Consider the following 22,606-nt stretch of genomic DNA (forward strand, 5'->3'; position numbering starts at 1 on the left):
ATGCTTGTGTGTAAAGAAACAATTCCCATTCTAACTCTCCTTGTCTTGGTTGGGAAAGGCCCACTCAATTTCCTCCTGTCCTCTCATACTTTTCCTTTATCCTCCTCAACCCTAAAAACATTATCTTTGCCCAGTTTTCCTCCTTTATCTATTTTCTTCTCTACTACCCTCCCACCCAAGTCAAGAAATAGTGATAATTCTACAAAGCATCTGGGTGTTTATTTTTTCTCTCTATCTCTCAGTGGAGAGATGAATAAGCTATAGCAGAATGCTTTATTGATATCTCATAACTAAAATGTTTCAAAATCCAGGAATTAATTGCCATTCAGATTTTTCTGGCTTGAGTTTTCCCCACTTTTTTAAAGCCCAACAACTTACTATGATCACACCTTAATTATTCTTACCAGCCAATAATCATGTACTTGAATTTTACTATGATCCTACAGCCTTGGAGTTGGAATTGGAATTTCAGAAGAGACCTGAAATTCCAATTCTGCCTCTTTGATTCTCACATACTACTCAGTAACTAGGCATTCCTCATTCATTGATGAAGACTTATCAGGTGCTGGTGTATGCAAGACTTTGTGCATGGTACTAAGGATTCAAATAGGTAGCTTACAGTTACTGGTGGTAGCAACAGTGGTGGTAGTGATAATGTGGTCTTCTGTAAAAGATTTTCCTCCGTTATATAAAGAGCCAGTGAAGTGGAAGTCCCCACCATTCTAAATGGATGAGCGTGGCACCATCCTACAGACAGAGGGTAATTATTATTGTTGGTGAGTGGCTTATTGGACAAATCACTTGTTCTGGATCAGTGGTTCTAAATTCAAGCTGCACAGCAGAGATCTAAAATATTGATGCCTGGGTCCCACGACAAATCAACTGAAGTGTAATATCTGAAAGAGATGGGTTCTTGGACATGGTTATTTTATTAAAGGTCCATTGGTGAGTGTAATACGTATCCAGTGTTAAGAACCATTGTTATAGATAGGAGGAGTAAGAAGGAAATTGGGTGCAGTAAGGATATCTACCTCAATAGTAACTGAATTAAGAGGAAGGCCAAGGGAGGAATTATCAACTCTACATAAATTAACTAAAGAGCTCAGAAGTTGAGCGTGCCACTGAATTGTGACCCAGGGTCACGGCGCCTACAAAATTACATAAGCCAGATCTCTGATCTCCCAAGAACTCCATTCTCTTAGAGCATGGGGAGGAGGACTGCTGCAAAAGGAATCCCACATTTCTAGGGAACTCGGCTCATGGGTTACATTTATCAGAGTTAAAATTATAAATATTGCACATGGTCTCAGTACCCAGAGGTAAACATTTACATAACAGATCTTATTAGCAGACAATTGGGAAACCAAATAATGATTTTTCTGCAGAGTTGCACATGTAAGAACAAACACAAATTAAAAATAAGAGGCTTAAATCTCCCTGTTGAAAATGGGGGAAGAGATTTCCCTCCCCTCCCTTTTCGCAGAGCATTTGCTTTTTAAAACTTATCATTGTAAGTACTTCCTCACTTCTTTGAAATACATATAAATCCTTTTGAAGACTAGATAGGTCTTTTGTCACCTGGCCTCCTGTCATCTTTCTGACCTGGAATGTCTTTCTGAAGAACTGGGGAACTATCTCTTTGAAATGCAAACATCAAGGGAGATAGTACCCCTATCTTCCAGATTCTGTGGCAGATAGGAATCTAACTTCAGTGGGCACTTTGCTCTAAGTTGCAAAATTGCCTCCTGCTATAAAGAAATGAGGTTTGTTTTTTCTCTAGATAAAACCAATTAGCTAATACATATTGTCTCCCCAATTACCAGGTAAAGTTAGGATGAACTATGTGCGACAAATGATGTTGAGTCCTTTACTTATTATTCATCTTGAAACATGTATGTAGTAGGTTAGTCGGCATGACTATATAAAGGGATGAGATTTCTTTCTCTCTTTGAAATCTGTTTTTAATTGAAGTATAGTTGATTTACAATATTGTGTTAGTTTCATGAGTCTCATGTATTAGTTTCAATTCAGTTTTTTTTTGCAGATTATATTCTGTCATAAATTATTACAAGATAGTGGGTATAATTCTCTCTTCTGCACAGCAAATCCTTCTTGCTTATCTATTTTATATCTAGTACTTTGTATCTGTTCGTCCCATACTCCTAATTTGTCTCCCCCGCCTTTCATGTTTGGTAACCATAAGTTTGTTTTCTATGTCTGTGAATCTGTTTCTGTTTTGTATATACATTCATTTGTATTGTTTTTTAAGATTCCACATATGAATGATCTCATACAGTATTTGTCTTCCTCTGTCAGACTTATTTCACTAAGCATAATATTCTCTAGGTTCATCCATGATGATGCAAATGGCAATATGTCATCCCTTTTTTATGGCTGAGTAACATTCCATTGTATATTCCATTGTGTGTATGTGTGTGTATATATATATATATACACACACACACACACACACACACACATACATACATACACACATACCACATCTTCTTAAGTCAGTCATCTATTTACAAACACTTGGGTTGCTTCCATGTCTTGACTACTGTAAATAGTGCTGCTATGAACACTGGGGTGCATGTATCTTTTTGACTGTGTTCTTATTTTTTTCTAGATATATACCCGGGTGTGGAATTGCTGGCTCATATATTAGTTCTATTTTCAGGTTTTTTTCTTTTTTTTTAGGAGACTCCATACTGTTTTTCATAGTGGCTGCACCAATTTACATTCCCACCAACAGTGTACAAGAGTTCCCTTTCTCCACATCCTCTCCAGTATTTGTTATTTGTAGACTTTTTGATGATAGCCATTCTGAGAGTTGCGAGGTGATACCTCATTGTGGTTTTGATTTGCATTTCTCTAATAATTAGTGATGTTAAGCATCTTTTCCTATGCCTGTTAACCACCTGTATGTCTTCTTTGGAAAGATGTCTATTCTTCTGTCCACTTTTTGATTGGATTGTTTGTTTTTTTGGTATCGAATTGTATGAGCTCTTTATATGTTTTGGGTATTAACCTCTTGTTGGTTGCATCCTCTGCAAATATTTTCTCCCATTCCATAGGTTGTCTTTTTGTTTGTTGATGGTGTCCTTTGCTGTGCAAAAGCTTTTAAGTTTAATTAGGTCCCATTTGTTTATTTTTACTTTTATTTATTTTGCCTTGGGAGACTGATCTGAGAAAATATTGCTACAATTTATGTCAAAGAGTCTTTTGCCTATGTTCTCTTCTAGGAGTTTTATGGCGTCTTGTCCTACATTTAAGTCTCTAAACCATTTTTGGTTTAGTTTTTTTTTTTTAATATGGTGTAAGGGAATGTTCTAATTTCACTGTTTTACAAGTCCAACTCCCAGAACCACTTGTTGAAGAAACTGTCTTTTCCCCATTGTATATCCTTGCCTCCTTTGTCAAAGAATAATTGACTATAGGTGTATGGGCTCCCTATTCTCTTCCATTGATCCATGTGTCTGTTTGTGTGCCAATACAATGCTTTTCTTAGTGTAGCTTTGTAGTAGAGTCTGAAGTCTGGAGGGTAATATCTCCAACTTTGTTTTTTCTCAGGATTCTTTGGCAATTCAGGGGTTTTTTATGGTTCCATATAAATTTTAGGATTATTCTTAGTCTGTGAAAAATGTCCTGGATACTTTGATAGGGATTGCTTTAAATCTATAGATGGCTTTGGGTAGTACAGCCATTTTAATAATATTGATTCTTCCAATCCAAGAGCATGGGCTATCTTTCCATTTCTTTGGATCATCTTCAATTTTATCAATGTTTTGTAGTTTTCAGTGTATAAGTCTTTCATCCCTTTGGTTAAGTTTATTACTAGATTTTTTTTTTTGATGAGACTTTAAATGATATTTTTTTTACTTTCTCCTTCTGATATTTCATTATTAGTATATAGAAATGAGACAGATTTCTGTACATTAATCTTGTATCCTGCTACCTTGCTGAATTCATTTACTAGCTCTAATAGTTTTTGGGTGGAGACTTTAGGATTCTTTATATAGAGTATCATGTCATCTGCAAATAGTGACAGTTTTACCTCTTCTCTTCCAACTTAGATACATTTAATTTTCTGATTGTTGTGGCTAGGATTTATAATACTGTGTTAAATAGAAGCAGTGAGAGTGGACATCCTTATCTTGTTCCTTGATCTAGCAGGAAGGCTCTCCGCTCCTCACCATTGTGTATTTCATTGGCTGTGGATTGACATAAATGGCCTTTATTATGTTGAGATATGTTCCCTCTCTACACACATTGAGAGTCTTTATCATGAATGGATGTTGAATTTTTGTCAAATCCTTTGTTTTGCATATATTGAGATGATCAAGTGGTTTCTGTTTTTCCTTTTGTTAATATGATGTATCACATTGATTTGTGTATATTGAACCATCCTGTGACCCTGGAATAAATCCAACTTGATCATGGTGTATGGTCCTTCTTATGTATTGTTGGATTCGGTTTGCTAATATTTTGCTGAGGATTTTTTTTTTTTTTTTTTTTTTTGCGGTACGCGGGCCTCTCACTGTTGTGGCCTCTCCTGTTGCGGAGCGCAGGCTCTGGACGCGCAGGCTCAGCGGCCATGGCTCATGGGCCCAGCCACTCCGCAGCATGTGTGATCCTCCCGGACCGGGGCACGAACCTGTGTCCCCGGCATCGGCAGGCAGACTCTCAACCACTGCGCCACCAGGGAAGCCCTGTTGAGGATTTTTGAATCTATATTCATCAAAGATATTGGCCTATAATTTTCTTTTTTTGTAATGTCTTTATCTGGTTTTGATGTCAAGGTAATTGTGGCCTCATAGAATGAATTTGAATTTGGGAATAGTTTGAGAAGAATAGGTACAAGTTCTTTATATGTTTGGCATAATTTCCCAGTAAAGCCATCGGTCCTAGACTTTTGTTGCAGGGAGTTTTTTAAATTACGGATTCTATTTCACTTCTGGTGATCAGTCTGCTCAAATTATCTGTTTCTTTTTGACTCAGTCTTGGCAGGCTGTGTGTTTCTAGAAATTTGTCCATTCCTTCTAGGTTGTCCAATTTGTTAGCATATAACTGTTCATACTGTTTTCTTATAATTTTTTGTATTTCTGTTGTATTGGTTGTTCTCCTCTTCATTTTGAATTTTATCTGGGTCCCCTCTCTTTTCTTCTTTGTGAGCCTGGCTAGAAGTTTGTCAATTTTTATTTATCTTTTAAAAAAAACCCAGCTTCTGGCTTCATTGATCTTCTCTATTGTTTTTTCAATCTCTGTTCTTTTTCTGTCTGATCTTTGTTATTTTATTCTGCTGAGTTTTGACTTTATTTTTTCTAATTTGTTTAGGTGGTAGCTTATGTTGTTTTGAGACTTTTCTTGTTTCTTGAGGAAGGCCTGTATCACTGTGAACTTCCACCTTACAAATGCTTTTGCTGCATCCCATAGATCTTGTAAAGTTGTGCTGTCATGTTTGTTTGTCTCGGCATATTCTGATTTCTTCTTTGATTTTATTGTTGATCCATTGGTTTTTTTACTCTCCATGTGTTTGTTTTTTTCTCATTTTTCTTTCTGTAGCTGACTTCTAGTTTTATACCACTGTGGTTGGAAAAGATCCTTGATATAATTTCTAGCCTCTTAAACTTGTTGAGGCTTTATGACCTAGTATGTGGGCCATGCTGGAGAATGTTCCACGTATGCTTGAAAAGAATGTATAATCTGCTTTTGGGGGGATGTAGCGTCCTTTAATTAGATAACATTTAAATCCAATGGTTCTGCTGTATCTTTTAGGACCTTATTTGCCTTACTGATTTTCTGTCTGGATGATCTCTTCACTGATGTCACTGGGGTGTTAAAAGGTCTCCTACTATTATTGTACTATTATCAGTTTCTCTTTTTCTGTCTCAGTATTTGCTTTATGTATTTAGATACTCCTGTATCCAGGCATGTATGTTTTTTTTAATTGAAATATAGTTGACTTACAGTGTTGTGTTAATTTCTGCTATACAGCAAAGTGATTCAGTTATACAGATATATACATTCTTTTTTATATTCTTGTCTATTATATACTTTTCCATTATGGTTTATCACAGGATACTGAATATACTTCCCTGTGCTATACAGTAGGACCTTGCTGTTTATCCATTCTATAGGGAACAGTTTGTATCTGCTAACCCCAAACTCCCAGTCCATCACCCCCTACCCTACCTCTCCTGTGGCAACCACAAGTCTGTTCTCTATGTCTGTGAGTCTGTTTCTGTTTTGTAGATAGGTTCATTTGTGTCATATTTTAGATTCCACATATAAGTGATATCATATGGTATTTGTCTTTCTCTTTCTGTCTTCACTTAGTATGATAATCTCTAGTTCCATCCATGTTGCTGCAAATGGCATTATTTCATTCCTTTTTATGGCTGACTAGTACTCCATTGTATATATGTACCACATCTTCTCTATCCATTCATCTGTTGGTAGACATTTAGGTTGTTTCCATGTCTTGGCTATTGTGAATAGTGCTGCTATGAACATAGGGGTGCATGTATCTTTTTGAATTATACTTTTGTCCAGATATACACCCAGGAGTGGGATTGCTGGATTATAAGGTAATTCTATTTTTAGTTTTTTGAGGAAGCTCCATACTGTTTTCCATAGTGGCTGCACCAATTTACATTCCCACTAGCATTGTAGGAGGGTTCCCTTTTCTCCACACCCTCTCTAGCATTTATTTGTAGACTTTTTAATGATGCCCATTCTGACTGGTGTGAGGTGGTACCTCATTGTAGTTTTGATTGGCATTTCTCTAATAATTAGCTATGTTGAGCATCTTTTCATGTGCCTATTGGCCATCTGTGTGTCTTCTTTGGAGAAATTTCTATTTACGTCTTCTGCTTATTTTTCTATTGGGTTGTTTTTTTTTGTTGAGTTGTATGAGCTGTTTGTATATTTTGGAAATTAAGCCTTTGTCAGTCAAATCATTTGCAAATATTTTCTCCCATTCTGTAGGTTGTCTTTTCATTTACAGTTTCCTTTGCAGTGCAAAAGCTTGTAACTTTGATTAGGTCCCATTTGTTTTATTTTTGTTCTTATTTCTATTGTCTTGGAGGACTGACCTAAGAAAACATTGGTATGATTTATGTCAAAGAATGGTTTACCTGTGATCTCTTCTAGTAGTTTTATGGTGTCATGTCTTATGTTTACATCTTTAAGGCCTTTTTGAGTTTACTTTGTGTATGGTGTGAGGGTGTGTTCTAACTTCATTGATTGACATAACAGCTGCCCAACTTTCCCAGAACCACTTGCTGAAGAGACTGTCTCTTTCCCATTGTATGTTCTTGTTGAGCGTGTATGCTAACGAGTACAATATCCTCTTCCTGTATTGATTCCTTTGTCATTATATAATGCCTTTCTTTGTCTTTTTTTATAGCATTTGTTTTGAAGTCTATTTTGTCTGATATAAGTATTGCTGCCCCCTGCTTTCTTGTTATTTCCATTTGCATGAGATCTTTTCCATCTCCTCACTTTGTCTGTGTGTCTTTCATCCTGAAGTGAGTCTCTTGTAGGCATCATATCAAAGGTTTTTTTTTTTATCCAATTGGCCACTCTGTCTTTTGATCAGAGCATTGAGTCCACTGAAATTTGAAGTAATTATTGATAGGTATGTACTTATTGCCATTTTATTCCTTGTTTTCCAGTTGTTTTTGTAGTTCTTCTTTGTTCTTTTTGTTTTTATATTGTGGTTTGATTCTCTTTAATAGTATGCTTGAGTTCCTTTCTTTTTGGTTTTTGTAAATCTGTTGTAGGTTTTTGATTTGTGGTTACCCTGGTGTTCATGGATGTTGACCCATAACTATATCTACTTGCTGTAAACTGATAATCATTTAAGTTCAAACACATTCTAAAAGATCTATAGTTTTTACTCCCCTCCCCCACATTTTGTGTTTTTTGATGTCCTATATTTCATCTTCATGTCTGTCCTTTTAATATTTACTGTAGTTATAGTTGCTTTAACAATTTTTGTTTGTTTTTTAATCTACCTACTGGCTTACCTAAATGATCTTTAATCCTTACTATATATTTACCTTTTCTATTGGGATCTTTCCCTTTCCTATAAATTCTTGCTTCTTTTCAATTTAGAGAAAACCCTTCAACATTTCTTTTAGAATAGGTTTTAATATTCTTAATTCTCTTTGTTTTTGCTTGCCTGAGAAATTCTTTCTCTCTCTTTCTATTCTAAATGATGGTCTTGCTGGGTAGACTATCCTAGGTCGCAGGCTTTTCCCCTTCAGGACTTTTCAAGCCAGAAAGGAGTGACATGATATATTTAAACTTTCTTCAGAGAAATCAGCTGACAACCTTATGGGGGTTCCCTTGTAACTAACCCTTTTTTTCTCTTGCTGCATTTAGAATCCTTTCTTTATCTTTAACTTTTGCCATTTTAATTATGCTATGTCTTGGTGTGGTTCTGTTTGAGTTCATTTTGTTTGGGACCCTCTGTGCTTCCTGTACCTGGATATCTGTTGCCTTCTTTAGGTTTGGGAAGTTCTCAGCCATAATTTCTTTAAACACATTTTTGATCCCCTTCTCTCTCTCTTCTCCTTCTGGAACATCTATTATGTGTAAGTTGGCACATTTTATATTTTCCCATAGATCTTGTATGTTGCTTTTATTTTCTTTTCATTTGCTTTTCTGTGTGCTGTTCTAATTTGGTGATTTCCATTATTCTATCTTTCAAATCCCTTATATGTTCTTCTGTATCATTTAGTCAGCTATTCATTGCTTCTAGATTGCTTTTTACCTCAGAAATTGAGTTATCTATTTTTGATTGGGTCATCTTTATAGTTTCTACTTCCTTGTTACAATGATCTACATTTATATCGATAATCTTAAGTCAATTAGCATTTTTATTATCTCCTTTTTAAACTCATTGTCTGGTAGACTGGTCTGTTTCATTATTTAGACTTTCAGCGTTTTTCTCTTGCTCTTTAGTTGGGAGTAGTTCTTCCACCTTTTCACTTAACTTTCTCTGTCTCTATGAATTTAGAAGAAACACTTATCTATTGTGGTATTGAAAGGGTGTTTTTATGTGGGAGTGTCCCTATGTAGACTGTGTGTATCCAGTGTCTTTGGTGTGAAGGCTTGTTTGGATGTGGATGACAGCCACATTTTTCCCCAGGTGTACTGACCACTATCACCTTGATAGGGAGTGCAGTTTGTGTTAGGGGATCTAAAGCCTGCACAGAGTGTGAGGCAGGACTTCCTCTCTGCTCCTTGGACATCACCACCCTGTCAAGGTATTGGGTCTGCTCCACAGTTGCTGGAACAGAAGCCCTGAGGGTTGAGCTTGAGCAAGCTCTGTTTCCCTTGAATGTGTTCTTTGCCCCAAAGGACAGGAGTGCTGAAGTGAGGCTCTTACACTCACACAGGTCTGATGCACTGCCCATGTAGGAATTCATGGCTCTGCTCAGACATAGCACAAGGTGGCGTCTCTTCCCCTCTTGTGGTTGTCCCAAGGCTGTGGCATGGAGTGAGTTGGGCCAGTGTGTCATCTAAGCTGGGGCTAGAGGTTGGAGCTTTGTGGCTGCAGGAACTGAAGCAGCTGTGCTGCCATCATAAATCTGGGTTTCCCCTGTGGTGCTGATTTGAGCTAGTGCCAACACTGGCTGCTGCTGCCCCACCTGAACCACATCCCAGGCCCCCAACCCACCTGTGTCCCTAGACAGTCTTTTCCCCAGACCCAGCTCACCCAGATCTCATGCCAAGCTGTGGTGTGGAGTAAGCAGGTCCAGGGTGTTTGCCTCGCTCAGATTGGGGAGTACAGTGAGGTAGCAGCTGCCAGTGCAGAGCTCCCTCCGCCCTGTTTGTTGGCAAGCCTGCACCCATGCACTCTTCATGAGTGGGTCTAGTTTCTCCAGCCCTTCTACCTGTCCCAGCAGTTCTCCCAGCAGCTAGGGGGACTTGTCTTCTCCATGTAGGACTCCAGGACTGGGACACCCAGCGTATGGCTCAACCTGCTTGCTCCCCAGTGTGAAGGTGACCCATGCAGACCTTTTCTTCCTTTCAAAGCCCTCCCAGGGATAGAGGTCCCAATCCCATGCATTTTTTCCATCCTACCCAGTTACATGGAAATCTTTCTTACAGCTTTGGCTGCATAGGAGTCCTTTGGCCAGTTTCCAGTTTTCCTTGAGAATTGTTCCCCATGTAGATGTATTTTTGATGTGTCTGTAGTGGGGAGGTGAGCTCCGCATTCTCCTACTCTGACATCTTGATCCCTCCTGTGTTTGCAATCTCTTATCAAATTGCCTGTGATGTGCATCACATTGTGGTTTAACGCTTGTGGTTTAATGCTTATTCAGTAAGTTTTCTACTACCATTGTGGAGAATTTTTCTGGGTTGGGAAATGATTTTGTTTTAATTAATAAAAATTTCCCCAACACACGAGAGTAAAAATTATTCTCAATTTGTTTTTTATCTCAGACTATCATCAGATACAAATAATTGAGATACTATAGTCAGATTTCAGATACAAATAATTGAGATATTAGTCAGATTTCAAATTGTCTCCAATGTTCACAGATCAGACTGAAATTTTTTTTAAATTTGAGTTATAATCTTGTTTTTCAATCTAAGAAAAACTGCAAGAATTTCCAAGAATTCTAAAAATAATATCTGCTGCTTTCTGGGGAAAAAAAAGTGTCCATTTTGGCACCTTATATAGCTCATACCGCTCTGAGTACTGGCAATCAACTGGTCACGAAAATTAGAAATTTAGAAAAAATGTTGAAATTCGTTGCTGCTTAGTACCTACTTTTACTCAAGGCATTCCAAGGCAAAGATGGTCACTGGCAGCACTGAAAAGCAAGTTGCTTCAGGGAAAACGTCTTCTTTCTTCCCCTGCTAAATGCCTTCATCTCTAGTCCCGTTTCATTTAGACAATTTTGTGGCAGTGAAAGTGTCATTCAACAAGTGTAAAGTACTTGTTTCTGAAGAAAAGCTTACTTTGTTTAACAAGTACAGAGAGCTAGAGGAAATCCATTGTTAGCTCATTATGATGAGGGTTTGGAGGAATCACAGGTCCCATTACGTCCTGTAGCAACAGAGCGACCACAACAGAAATGTACCATCTTCCTCCCAAAAGGAAAGGGCACCGCTGTTATCAGAGCACCATTTACGCAAGTAACGCTTGGGTCCCCAGGCTGATTAGAGGGATGGTTAACTAGAAGGAGGAGTGGGAAGACAGAGGACTAGTGCAAACAAACTCTCACAGGTGATCAAATCAGGGAAAAATGAACTAGTCCGGAAGACATTTTTCAGGGTCTGGGACCCAGTAGTTGTAGAACAGAAGTGAGGAGGGAGGTCAGGATGATGTTAGATGGTATCAGGCAGTAACTCAAATGAGCTGGAGCACATCCACTTAGCGCAGTTCCTGGGATGTAGAAAGTGCTTAATGAATATTAGTTGAGGAATTAAATTAATAAAGATGTCTTTCTTTCCTGTACAACTTGTACGGTGCGTGGCAATCTTGTTTAAATTCATAAGGACAAAGTGAACACGAAACATTTGTATTAACTCAGTCTGTGGGGTGGCTCTTATTTGTCACCCAACATCAGTGTAGACTTGAAACTCTCACTGAGTGCTAAAACTCACTTTCCCTATGTTCTTATCGTAAGGGAAATTATCTTGTGTAGGTAAGATGTTCTCTGGAAATGTGATCCAATGATTATTTAAGGGAGTACGCATACCTTATCATTCACCTAGTATCCACCGATGGATCCGAATTTAGCTCCAATTTGCTGCTCCCTCCCAGCAGCTTTCAAAATTAGTCAGAAACAGTTATCCATTTTCTTTCATAAACTAATAGCTTCCTTGTCTCAAGAGTTAAATAAAAAGTGTAATATAGTAAATGTTTAACAGAAATGTTAGAAATGCTGCTTGATCTATATTTAAAGTGAAAGCATAAAAACTACACCTTTGATGCAGATATTGATCATTAGAAAAAAGTTCTAAATTAAGAATATAGATCATGTCACCTTTTCCTAGATCTTATTCTGACTCAGAGTCTGAAGAAATTCTCCTACCATAGAATTCTCCATCTTTTAGATGATAGAACCATACACAGGAAAAACTGACAGCAGCACCAACTGGTTCTGCAGCAAAATCATAGGAAGCTTGATTAATATGAACTATCCAGTTGATAACGGCTGAAAAAAATGTATGGGCATTGTGATATCTCATGAGATTAACTCAGTAATATCCTCTCCGAGTAGATCTGTACCTTTTTTTGATATTTGTAGTTTTACATGGTAATGAAATCTCAGTATAAAAACGAACCGAGAAAAGATTAGCTTTGAAAAACAGCAATTCCAGGACAGCAGACAGGCTGTCGGCAGCAGCCGGTGTCATTGCCCCATCGTTCCTCAGAAGAACCTCAGGACCGTGCCAGTGAGAAAGCTGTTCCCTGACTCCTAATGGCCTCTGAAGCCCTCACATAAACCCTGGGTGGCTGCCTAGGCTTGCAGCCTGGGTGGAGAGAGAGAGAGAGATCTTAGCAGAACGGGATCTGAAGAGTTTGATTCAGAAGCTTGCATCCCCACAGTGACTCACTGGTAAAGTTCTGAGGAATCACAATTCAAAAGAACTTTTTGATTGATTAAATTTACAGGGATGACTGAGCTCAAAATGCGTTTACTAAATAAATTTGGAAATTAGGAATGAGGCATTTAATTTGTGCCAGGATTTGACAAGTGCGAGTGGATATTTATTTTTTAATATCTTGAACTCACTAGTATAGATATACAAATGCTCTGACAATGTTTTAAGAGTTAAAATTCACTTAACACCTATACCTCAAAAGTACTATGTATAATTTACCTGTCAAAAATAAATTTCCCCCAAATCTAGTCTTCATTCTTCTAGAGGAGAGAATAAAAACACCAGGGGTGCTTCTTCCTGGGGTGTGGGGTATGGGCTGGGGAACCATGGCAAAAGCAAAAGAATAGGTATCAAAATTTCTGCTTAATAATTCTATGGTAAATATTTTTCCTATTAAAATATTATTCAAAATCACACTAATAACACTACCACAGTCCACCAATTCACCCAACTAGATAATTATGTTATTGCAGTGTTTAATTTTTTTAGCGATGAGCAATGATAGTATTACATTCTGTACATAGCTATTCTAACACATACATGTCATCTCATCACCCTTATACTGCCAATAATGCAAGACCAAGCCCCCTACCCCTCATCCTTCAGTTTCCTATTACCTTAGGCAACCCAACAGAGGTGATATTATTTCAGGACATATCTGAAAATAACTTCTTTAAAAAAATTTTCTTTTATATAACCAACCACCTGCATGGCAGGAAAATCACAGGAAGCAAATAACCAGCCCTGCATGAGTCACTGTTGCCAGCAATCTCACAAGGTAATGAAACCAATTCCACACTTTGCTGGTAGTCTGTAACTGGAGGGTAAAAACTAAAGGGTTTTGATCATCCTGAAAACGAAGCCTAGAACAATTCCTGGATTTAAACAAAGAAGAAAGGCAGAGTTTCCCGAGTTCATTGTTCTCAGCTATTTAATTGTCCTCCTAATTCAATGTTCATCTAAGTGCATAAAACACTACTGGACTTCTAGAGACCAAACTGAGCTCAAATGAAGAAAATCATGACCAAGGAGAGAAAGTCTATAATCAGGACTGCAGGAAGCTGCAACCCAGAAATTTGGATTTTGAGTTCTGACAAACAAGTTCTTCCAAAGGCCTAAAGGAGTCTCCTGATAATTCTTTCACTGAGTAAATCAGAGTTCTGTTCAACGGCTGGGATCTTGGAAAATTCAAACCCTGTCTACATAGATGGTAATCAGGCTGCAACAGCTTGAAATACCAAGCAAGATACATAATTCTGGTGAGATTATGAATGGGATAAGAAATCTCTTCCCCCGATGGGCTGGGTAGACCAGGATACATCCAGACATAAACAAATAACCTAGTCAGTGCTTACATTCTGTTTTCCCAAAGCCAAATCCAATGAGAGAATTGGTAGAATGAAGTTTCTCTCTTGAAGTCAAGTTTAAGCATTTCAGACAAGATTCAATAAAAATTTTTAATCTAATTTTTGTCAGCAAAGCCATAGAAATCAGCACAAGCCCTGAAAAATTGAAGAGGCACTGTTTTTTATTGAATCCATAAATCTAAGAACTTAGCACTTAAAAGAAAAATTTTAACTGTTTCTTTTAAAAAAAAAAAAAAGTAGTGTAATAACAGACAGGGAAATTGAGCCCAAGGGTCTAAGAGCCTTATTCAAATTCCAAAAGCAAGAAGTATTTGGGAAAATAATGTTGCCTAAATAAACTTGACTAAAATATCTGAATCCAAACCTAACAATTGAATGTATCTTGTTTCAATGGGTTTTGGTTTGGATTTTGATTCCCTTATTATGTGTTCTAAAACCCCAGTGAGAGTCACAGCAAGAAGAAGGTGCTTTGAAATCCATTTATTTTTCAAGTGAAACCCTTAGAGACAGACTTGGAAATTTGGCAGGGAAGTTGGCAGAAAGGCACAAAGGGAGAATTTGGAGGTGGCAGCATTCAGAATTCTCTCCTCACTAACAAGTTTTTTGATCACTTTAATTTTTATTTATATAGAGTTGCCATCTGACTTCCAATTACAAACCAAGAAGAATATGTATCAATATATAGTTCTTCCTGTTCTATAAACCACAGCATCATGTGCCTTATTTTATTCCAGGAACAAGGTCTTGTTTGCTTCCCAGGAAAGCTACCTGAAGTGTGATGTGGCAGAAAGCACATTGTGTTTTTAGTGGCGATTCAGGTTATAAAGTTTGTTCTGCCATCAACATCTATGTTCTTACAACTCCAAGTGTGGTCCACTGAGCATGAGAATTGAAACCACAGGCAAAATCTCAGGTTCCACTCAGACCCACTGAATCAGAATCTGCATTTTAACCAGCTCCCCAGGTATTCATATGCACATTAAAGTGTGGGAGGCATTGTTCTATATAACTTAAGCACACTAATCCCTTCTGTACTTCATTTCCCCTATTGGTAAAATGAAAAAGACTTAAGTAGCCACTAAGGTGCTGTGCACAATTTGATTTACAGCACAGGCAAGCTGGAAAACCCCCTTTCTTGGATATCATTTTGAGTTCCTGTAGTTCTTCCATGCAAACACCATCTACATACGGAGACTGAGATTTAATGAGCCTTTGCTGCCTCTAAGTTTACTTCTTTACTGAAGCTTTAAATCAAGCCAAATGTTTATCTTAGCCCCAAATAGAACACATTAAAGAGTAAAGGGGAAAGAGAACGAGGGATCTAACATATCTTGAACCTTAATAAACACTTTAAACTTACATCTACTTTAATTCTGTGAAGTAGGATTCTATAAAATGTTACAGATGAGAAAACAATCTCAGAAACCTTAGATAACTTGTTATGTGTCACAAAGTCAAATGACACAACCAGGATTTTAGCTGAAGTGTCTCTCATTCCAAATCCCCTGAAAAACAGAGTTGCATAGTCATGTGCAGACAAATTCAGTGGTATCAACTGCTTTTATTATTTCTGGTTTCCTGTGTAACTAAGTAACACTGAGGTCATCTAAATCCTCAATAACAAAAATGACACCAAAATTACACACCTGCTTTGCTTCACCTTCCTCCAAACCAACTATTCTAATGATACATTGGTAAGTCTGGATTTCGAACACAGTTTTAATATGCAATTGGATCACTCTTTTTCTGAGTGGATTAATGGATTAAATACTTGGTGTATTTAATCCATTAACATTTATTGTGATTACTGATTTATTTAGACTCATTTATACTATATTATTTTGTGTTTTCTTTTTTCCATATTTTATCTTTTGTCCCTTTCTTTTCCAGCCTATTGTTTGATAACATTTATTTGCTCTCATTCCCTCTTTTCCTCTCTGCCAGTTTAGAATTATAGCTTGTATTTCTATTCTTTTAGCATCAATATTAAAATTTTTAACAATCCTACTTAATTTCATATTTTTCTAACAAAGCCTAAAGTTTTCACTATTTCTCTTACTCCTAAAATATCTTAGCATCTTTTACCCTCCAAACACCAGCCCTCCCTTTTTCTAGGGTATTATCATTTCCATTAGTTCTAAGATAATTGGCAGCTCAGAATCACTGTTCTTGGAGTTAAAACTGATCAAGCATCAAAGTTAGTATATGGCTTGAGCCATATCCAGCTGTCTTTGCTTCCTCCTACCATGCTGCTGAGCAGTACACTATGGGCTCCAGCCCCTGAGAATGATTTTGATTTTTTTTCTTACTTCAGCTCCTGACTAGAGTATGGAAAGCTTAGGTCCTGTTTCCCCATAGAGATGGAGCTCTCAGCTGCCTCTGTGTTTTCATCCTGTAATGTAGTAGATCTCCAGCTTCAGACTCCCTAATTGCAACTTTTAAAAAAATTTTCGGTCCATAAGAGATGTTTATGTTCCAGAACAATGACTCTATAAATATTATTTATATTATATTTATATTATTTATAGATATTATTGCCATATATTTATAGTTGGGAGGAGACAGTTTTATACTTACAACCCCATTTTGACAGAATACTACCTCTCTAGGAATCTGAGTTTTTATCCCAAGGAATGAAGTGGAACCACAATTAGAATCCATTGAGAATTAATTCATTTTTTATGTGATCAATCATATTTAAACAAAAAATTGTTTTTCAGAAATCTTGCAAATCAAAGCCACAGAGCATTAATGGTCATTGCTAACAAAAATGCCCCCCAAGAAATAATTTATGATGAGCTTGAGACAAACTAGACTGACTTTAAGTCAAATGATGAGGATAGCAAAGCTGATTGTCTTCTCCAACTAGCCTGTTCTGCCACTTTTCTTCACCTACCACCTCATGTCCACCACTTTCCCCAGCTCACATGTCCCAAGTGATCATCTCCTCTTTGTCTCTTCCCCTTTGGAAAACTCGAAAGGATTTAAAATCTGTAATTTGAAATTCTCAACTTATTAATTAATAGGGCATATTTTAATGAGTGAATTTCAGATATTGTATTAACTTATTTGAATAGTGAACTTTTTGTAGCTAATAAGAAATAAAAGATTTTGTTTTGTCACCTACAAATTGGTACTTGTCATTGGCACTTGCCATCTACCTGTACAGGATTAAATCATGAGCCGCTGTAGCTGCCGACCTTCAATACCCACTGGAAGGAGTTCAGGGTGGAGATCAGGAATGAGGCACTCTTTGCTCTGGGAAAAACTGGCAGAACAAGTCTTCAGATAGTTACATATTTTCAGGAGAGGATTTTATGAGCCCAATTCTTGCATCTCCTCGTATCTAGAAAAGCACTAAAATCCTTCACGATGACATCTGTTCCTCATGACTAACAGTAACTTTTACAAGATTAACAGAAATCTTCTGCAAAAAATATGTGCTCGATTGCATGTACTCCCCTTTCTCCAAAAGCACATATATACTGACCTTCCCCCCTACCTCTCTGAAGCAGTTTCTCAGAGCTATCTGAAATACTGTCTCCCAGGCTATAGTCCTCATCTTGCCCCAAATAAAACTTAACTCACAACTGTCACATTGTGCTTTTTTTTTTTCCGTTGACAGTTTCCTGTTAAGGAGTTTGTTAGTAAACAAGCTAAGTTGTTATTTGTTCATTTGGAGCAGAAAGACCTTAATTTCACGTTAAGCCAATTTATTGGGCAAGCCATGAAAACACAACAGAGTTGAGAGAGGACCAGAAAGCATAGACTATGATCTGTGAGCCCCAAATCAGGAGTTAGAAAATTATGCCTGCAGGCCAAACCAAGCCCAATGCCTGATTTTGTAGATAAAATTTAATTGGACCACTTACATATAGTCTATGGCTGTTTTCACAGGAGCAGAGTTGAGAATTTTCTACAGAGACTATATGGCCTGCAAAGCTGAAAATAATTACTATAGGGCCCTTTATAGAAAAAGTTGGCTGACCCCTGCCCTAGATGGTCTCCCTACTTTCTTGAAGAAAAATTAGTAACTGCCTGGCCACCAAAGGGAGGTCTGAGAATCTTTCATAAAAGAAGAACTTAGGTCCATGATGTTACACCAGCTTCTGAAAGAGATGGGTCTCCCCTGCCCTAATTCTGCTCTCCCCAGTCATCCCTCTATATGTGTGCACACCCACTTCCCTGTCAAACTCTTTTTCTTCTTCCAGCTCAGCCCCTCTTTCCCTCTATACCAAAATCTTAGTGCCCAGTTGCACTGGGCACTATGTTATATCATCCTTTCATTTTCCCAACATTTAATCAGGTTGTGCCATAACCTTTTTCATCTGCCATAACCCTTTGCTCCATGTGTAACCAGCCAGTCTCCCCCTGATATGTCTTGTACATCCTATATTTTTCTAGTTTCACAGCATTTTAGATTCACTCATTCATCCAGTCTTTCAAACAAAACAACACATTCTTGCAGCACCTACTGTGTGTACCGTGGATACTGCAAAACACAGGGAGACAAAGGAGCACATGTTCCAGAAAGAGAAGCAAACAGATAAACCAAGCACATGCAATAAACTGTTACAATTGAGTTTCACTGGGGACAAAAAAGAATATGGAATCAATTCTCCCTTGGAGGAAATGAGGAAACCTGTGAGGCACAAAATCTGTGAGGAGGCTTCTTTTTGTTAATAAATATTACTGTGTATGTCCTAAAAGCCCTACAAAAGCTAAGATTTTTATGAATTTGGTGTATTAAAATTCCTTAAAAAATTAAGTTATTTTAAAAGAAGAATGTATCACAAATATGCTTTTCTCAAATGCTTTAAAGTAGTTAAAAAAGACAAGTGAGGCAACACGAAGTTAATATAAATAGAACATGATTGATCTCCTGCCCTTAGGAATTCATTAACTCTCCCTGATTGAATTTGAATAAATCAGAATATATAGTTACCTTCAGTGGAGTTGGTGCTGGAGTACAGGCTCCAAGAGCAACTGACAAAGGATTCTTCAGATAAAAAAAAAAAAATACCTAAAAGAAACAATGGGTCACATAGAGAGGCAAGTAGTTGGATAGGAAATTTATATTGGCTTCTGATAACAAAGAGAAAAAGGAGGAGAAAGTAAGCAAGAGGAGGGAGGGAGAAATATCCTCCCCACTGATTTGGAAACTCTGCTGGAAGATCAGAATTTCTAAACATCAGTTCTCAATTTGACAAAAGAGACACAGTCAAACTGTCTTGATTTGGAAATTGATCAAGCCAACCAGACTAGACCATTTCCAATGTGTTCCGTCCAATGGGACAGGAGCCAAAGCTGCCCAGCCACTTATTCCTCTGGAGAAAGGTTGGCTTTCTCCTTGCAGGCTGCTCTAGTGGAGAATGGGTGATAAAATCTAGTTACAACACAGGTTTAAAAAAAAAGGATTAAAGCTGAGATTTGAAGAATGGGCTACTTTGAAAGAACCTAAATTCCAAGCTCAGAAAGTTTTTGAGTGCGACTAAAACTGTTCGGAATGTTGTATCATCCCTCCACCCCAACCCCCGAAGGGTGTCCGACCCTTGTATCTATAGGAAGGTTGAACTACTTAACCTTTTGTGGTTATTGTAACTCTGCGGTTTTATCCAGTGGTTGCATTTTATGAGTCTATGAAAGCCTGTAAGCCAGAATCTAGTGCAGAAAAGGTATTCAGTGTGGGTCTGTACAAAGAATAAGTGGAGTGATATGGATGAAGAGACAGGAGGAAGGAAGAAATAAGGAAGATGAAGAAAGGACCCAGTTTGTCATTTCGAGGCAGTCAAACAGATCTGCCTTGAATGGATATGCATTCACTAGTATGTAACTTTGAGGAAAATTACTTAACCTCCCTGAGTCTTGATTTCTCATTTGTAAGATTGGGACAATACCACTCTCATTGGGCTGATTTGAGGAATAAGTGAATTGCATGTAAAATGTATATCATACTTCATAGTAGATAGTAAGCATCCTATCGGTACCATTTCACTTCTTGACAATCTTGTTGTCATTCCTGTTATCCATATCAAAATGTGGTATTTGAAAGAATTCTAGAAATATAAAAGTATGGTAAACTGAATTCCATCCACCAGCATGAAAGCTATGAGGACACCTCTAAGTAGAAGTCAATGTAGAGGTGTAGACATCTAAGGAATTTTATTTTTCTGCAGTTAACTTTTATACTAAGAGCCTACATGGCCTCTTTCATATTTTCCTATTTTAGCCACTGAGAGTTCTGAGATTTTAAGGTGACATAGATGCAGGGAAGCCTGTGATTTCTTTTGTTATTATTGGTATCTCTTCAGTCTGTTGGCAGCTAAGGAAAGCAGTAAGTCACTGTTCAGAGATGCCTGTGTGGGAAGATTTAAACCATATCAATTTCAAAGTGTGTCTATAGCAAGAAAATATTGCTTCTTTTAAAAAGACTAATGTAAATCAGATTAAGTGATTTAAATAGGAATAAACCTGTAAAGGTTACTACGGTGCTGATAAGCTTTTATAGCTGTTAGACAAAGAGGGCATATCTTTTATATTTTAAAGGAGGCTTACAGAGCCAGCATTTATTAAGGTAAAGAACAGTAACCTAATGAAAAACCAAAAATCAAAAACACCCACAATCCTGGATGTTTCTTAGTTCCTGGAACACTTTCACTAGTTCCCTCCTTTCGTCAGCAATCAACAAGGAAAACACGATTTTTTCAAAGATGTTTTAAACATCTGAATTGAAATGAATATGGGCATTTATCCACTGGACACCCACCCTCATTGGTTAAGGGCTGCCTCCGAGGCTGTCAACTACTCCCTCACTTCAAGGCTGACAGGCTCAGCAGAGTGCCATTGAGGTGGAAGGGAGGTTGCCGGCACAAGGAGGGTCTGGGTTCCCATGCAACTGTCGTCACAGCCATGGCTGAAATCAGAGGTGGCCCAAGGGGATGTGACACTGGTCACAAAAGGTGTTGGCTACAGCGCCCTCTGTGGTAGGGTGACAGGGTTTCAGGAACAAAGCTTTCTGCACTGAGGACATGCTGTACGTATGCCCAGGTGGAAAGCACTGGATGCAGGCTGCACCCATGGAACGTGACCTACCACATCTTGTGTAGCTTGTCGGGGGAGCGGAACAGAAGGGGAGGTGTGCTCCCCCAGCAACTGGAATGCTAGAACCAAAGCCAACCATATGGAGACCTCGCCTCTGTGCACTTCCTTTGTGCGCTCTCTCCTCCTTAAATTTACCTAGCAAAATCCGACACCCCTCAAAATATTGCTCACATACCTCTTTCTAGACTGCTTCTAATCACTAAGATTTTCTGTGGCTCTTTGAGACCATATGTTTGTTCTAGGCTGTTGAAGGACACAGGGAACAAAAACTATCCACCTAACTGGGAAGACATCTCTAGACTGAAAAACGAGGCAGACAGCTCCATATAATCAACAGATCAGTTTATTATCGGGTAACATACTCGATGGGGTGGACAACGATTCCAAAGCATTAACAGCTACACTCCAGACTGCCCAGGCACCATTGGGACAATTTTATAGTTAACCTAGGGTATGAAGGTGGGTGCTTGCAAACAGGATGTGCATTTCAAAGTCAAGATTTATGAATGGGTGACTAGCATCATAGGCCCCAGAAATATGTCAGGGAAGATTGTCATCATCAGCCTACCCTGACCAATACAGACACTTAACAGATATTTTTAACTGATGTTATTAACTCTAGTTGGAAGTAGTAATGCCATATTTCTTTGAATCTAAGACACCATCAAAGGTAAGACACATCATTATTTTATGTTCCATTAAGAAAGAATGAATGCTGCCAATCAAGCTATGACAACCCATTCCAATTTCAGGAGTTAAATTGTGCAAGATAGTGAATCTTAGAATCAATGAAATACCATAACAATAACTCTCGTGTAAAATCATTCTACAATTTATGAAATGCTTTAGTGAATTATCTAACCTATTTTTGCAACATGAATTCACTGGTCACTTTTTTTTGTTTGTTTAACATTACTCTTGGTCCTGAGTATAAGACATATACCTTCATGGGGTGAATAGTCTAGTAAGAGATACTCATAATTAAAAATAATTAAAATTCAGTTCAGTAAGCATAAGAATTGCTAATATATATGGTACATACTGTGTACTAGATGCTGTGAATTACACCTATTTCAGGCTTATGTCAATCCCTTAGGATCAGTAGTATTTTGCCTATTTTACTGCTGTGCTGCCCAGTAAGTACACTAACAGAGGTCAGTCTGCACAGTCCAGAAACAGCATTGTAAAGGGTGTGACTAAGTGTGTGATTGGAGTGGGCTGGGCAAGGGGATACAACACAAGGGTCAAGGGCCATGTTACAGAGAAGACAAGGCTTTAACTATGCCTTGAAACTGAAAAGTGTCCTCAGGGGCATGGCAAACATTCCAGGTTGAGGGAAAGCACCTGCAGAGAGCGGAGAGGTAATGAATGTTTGCAAAATGCTGGTGTACACCTTTTGAGGGGATGGGAGGTAAAGTAAGATGAGTTTGGAAAGAATGTGATGGATAGTTCACAAAGAGTTTCATGTGTGAGATTAAAGTGTTTGGACCAGTTCATTGGGA

This window comes from Lagenorhynchus albirostris, chromosome 2, assembly GCF_949774975.1.
Source record: "Lagenorhynchus albirostris chromosome 2, mLagAlb1.1, whole genome shotgun sequence".
Taxonomy (NCBI): Eukaryota; Metazoa; Chordata; class Mammalia; order Artiodactyla; family Delphinidae; genus Lagenorhynchus; species Lagenorhynchus albirostris.